Here is a 3,135-nt window from a genome sequence, read left to right on the forward strand (position 1 = left end):
ATGATCAGTAGATAAATATTTTAAATAAGAGATTATATGGATTGAGTGAAAATAAGGGGGCAATAAATTGCTTGAATTTAATTCTAGTGAGGGCGTGTTTTGTAGGCTGGTTGGGAGATGCTCCAATTAAAACTACATTAGGATATACCCATATGGATTATAGCGTGCGAAGTCCAAATTGGGCTTAGTGTTTTGTAGGCTGGATACATGGGCCCACTGTTTTGAGAAGCGTTTCGGAAGACTAAAGGTCTCTCACAATGGGACGTGTTTTGTCATAAATGCCCTCTCCTAAATTGCTGTCTCCCAGAAAAGCCCTTACGTCAAATATAGGCGCGATCGTTGGGCGCCAGTTTTTTAGTGAAAAAGTTAAATTGCGTGCCTGTGATTGGTTGGCGCCGTTGTGACGCGGATCACAAATTAGAATGTGCATATAAACATCTGTACATCACTCACAAATTAGTTTCACTACTGCATAGAGGATACCCAAATCGCAAATCTGCATTCATGTCTAAACCAAGATGCAACAAATCTGCGTTACGTGTGAATGGTGGTAGTCGCGGTGAGATTAATCTTGCTCTTTTGTACTGTTTTTGATTTAATTTTTGCATTCGCTCATTTTTTGTCCCTATTAGTTGGGTGGAATGGTATGCCTCATTCCAGCCCCAGGGCGGACCGCACACGCCAGTGCTGGGCAGACAGAGAGGAAGGGTATCTACTCGCAACGCTGAAGGAACTGGTCAGTCTCAGATGGAAGGCTGATAACGGGTTTAGAGGTGGTTATCCCTCCAAACTCGAGGAGGCCTTGCGCCGGGAGTTTCCAACCTGTGGACTGAGGGCTAATCCGCATATACAGTCCAAAATTCATACCTGGAAGAAGAGTTACGGGGCTGTGGCCCACTGTTGGATAAGAGTGGTGTTGGATTCAATATCCACGGCGATTACAAGATAGATTGTGACGATCACGTATGGGACTGAGATAATCAAGGTGTGTAATGTTTGAAACTCACGTTGTTCTTGTTGACTAAACAAATTAAACATTGTATATTTTGGTCTATATATGCAAATTGATGGCCCTGCATTCATTTTATGTATTGCGTTTCTCTGACCACATTTTTCGCACACTTTAGGCTGATCCAAGTGCCCGGGCGATACGTAACAAAGCATGGCCGTACTATGATGACTGGAAAATTGTGTTCGGTAAGGATCGGGCCACTGGAGTGGGAGCAACGGACACTGAGCGGGCAAACTCCATGTACGCTCCTAACAGTGGCAGTGGGAACATGGGAAGCGGCTACGGATCCAACTACGAGGGTGATGAACCATATGAGGAAGTTGGAGGTAATGAACGTTCCACTCCCGATGGAGCACCGGGCAATATCCATAGCTCACCGCCTGTTGGCTCTGACTCGGGCAAGGCTAACAAAAAGCGAGGACGGGGGGACGCTCCAGATGGGATCGTTGATGTGCTCACCAAAATGCATGAGGATACAAACACTAGGCTCGAATACTTGTCCACTCGTATTGGGTATGAGTTTGATGTCACAAAGGCTCGTAAGGAACTCTCTGTCCTGATCTCGGCCATTCCAGAACTCACACTTTCGCAAGTGTTCAAGGCATCTGATGCGATCCTCGCTAAGGGAGAGAGACTTGACTACTTCATGAGCTTACCTGAGATTGCGCATCATGCGTACGTGTGGCATGCTTCGGAGAACTACGTAGGCAACAGAGGTGTAAGGCTCAATGGTGGGTGTTCTGTTTGGTAGTAGTTAAGTTGTTTTTGTTTTGGGAACTAAGCTTTTGGTTATGCAAGTAGACTGAAGTAATGTCTTAGTATGATAGCTGATGAATTTTTGTAAAATATGTATTATGCATCAACACCTATGTGAATATATGAAGTAATGCTATTGTGAACGAAGCTTTAGGAAATGCTCTGCTGAACACTTCTTGCACTACAACACATATACTACTACATACATCACTAACAGTAGGCATCAACAGGGAAGAGCCACTCACATTACGATAACTTACAAAAAACAAAACATGCTCGTAGCATTTAAAATCGGAGCATGCTTTAGTGCGTGAAATGCAACCCTCCCCTAAATACTTGTACTAATAGACAATACTTATGTAGTGCAAGACCGTAGTCCGCGATTAACGGCACGGTATATTCAGGCTTTAATTAAGACATAGAAGTGGACACCGTTGATATCAAAAAGGAGGAAATGCAAGGTCATACACCATCCTAGTGAATTACGGCACCTGAAGAGTGACCAACCACGTTTGATACGGATCTTCCCACTGCCACGTGTATTGGAAAACTATGTAGACTAGAAACGTAATTTGGATATTGTTCTCATCGCTGATGATTATAAGTTTGTGCTTGAAACCGATTGCCCCGAAAACACCTGCTGATAATGCTTCTGCGGAAGATAAGGCCGTGTACAATAAGTGGATAAAGGCAAATGAGATGGCGAAGTGCTATATTTTGGCTTCTATGTCAAATGTACTTCAACATCAGCATCATTCCTACGAATCCGCTTATGAGATCATGGAGAACCTTAAATCTCTTTTTGGGACTCAGAGTCGATCCGCTAGATCTCTAGTGATTAGGAGTCTCATGAATAAGACGATGAAGGAGGGCACACCAGTTAGGGACCATGTCCTTGAAATGGTGCGCCATCTCAATCAAATTGAGGTCTTGGGAGGATCAATAGATCCAGATTCTCAAGTAGACATAATACTCCAAAGTCTTCCGGCAAGTTTTCAACAGTTCAAAGTCAACTATGAGATGACTAAGCAAGACCTTAACTTGGCTGAGCTTCTAACTGAGCTTCAAAACGCTGAAGGCATTTATCCCCAAGCTAAGCAAGCTATGTTGGTTGACCGCGCCTCCAGTTCCAAAGTCACTAGACCTAGGAAGGATGGCAACGCGAAGCAGGCTGCCAAGGGATTGAAGGCAATGAAGGGCAAGAAGAAGGTCAAAGCAAGAAAAACTGGCAAGTGTTTCAAGTGCGGTGAAAAGGGACATTGGAAACCTGATTGCCCCAAAAAGGGTAAAGGTCCAAATGGTCAAGGTAAACACCAAGCTCATGTTCTTAAAACTTACTTAGCAACTGTTTCTACCCATTAATGGGT

General features: G+C 43.9%; 1 long non-coding RNA gene across 1 annotated transcript; it reads left to right on the top strand.

The window, feature by feature from the left end:
* The first annotated feature begins 634 nt into the window (after positions 1 to 634).
* On the top strand, positions 635 to 1,915 carry LOC148928693 (uncharacterized). Its single transcript, XR_016137632.1, has 2 exons — positions 635 to 985; positions 1,128 to 1,915. It is a non-coding gene; the product is annotated as an uncharacterized LOC148928693 (long non-coding RNA).
* Positions 1,916 to 3,135: the final 1,220 nt, after the last annotated feature.

The sequence above is a fragment of the Salvia hispanica genome, chromosome 4 (genome assembly GCF_029641045.1).
Source record: "Salvia hispanica isolate PSC_SH4W2 chromosome 4, Shi_PSC_v1, whole genome shotgun sequence".
In the NCBI taxonomy this organism is placed as follows: domain Eukaryota; kingdom Viridiplantae; phylum Streptophyta; class Magnoliopsida; order Lamiales; family Lamiaceae; genus Salvia; species Salvia hispanica.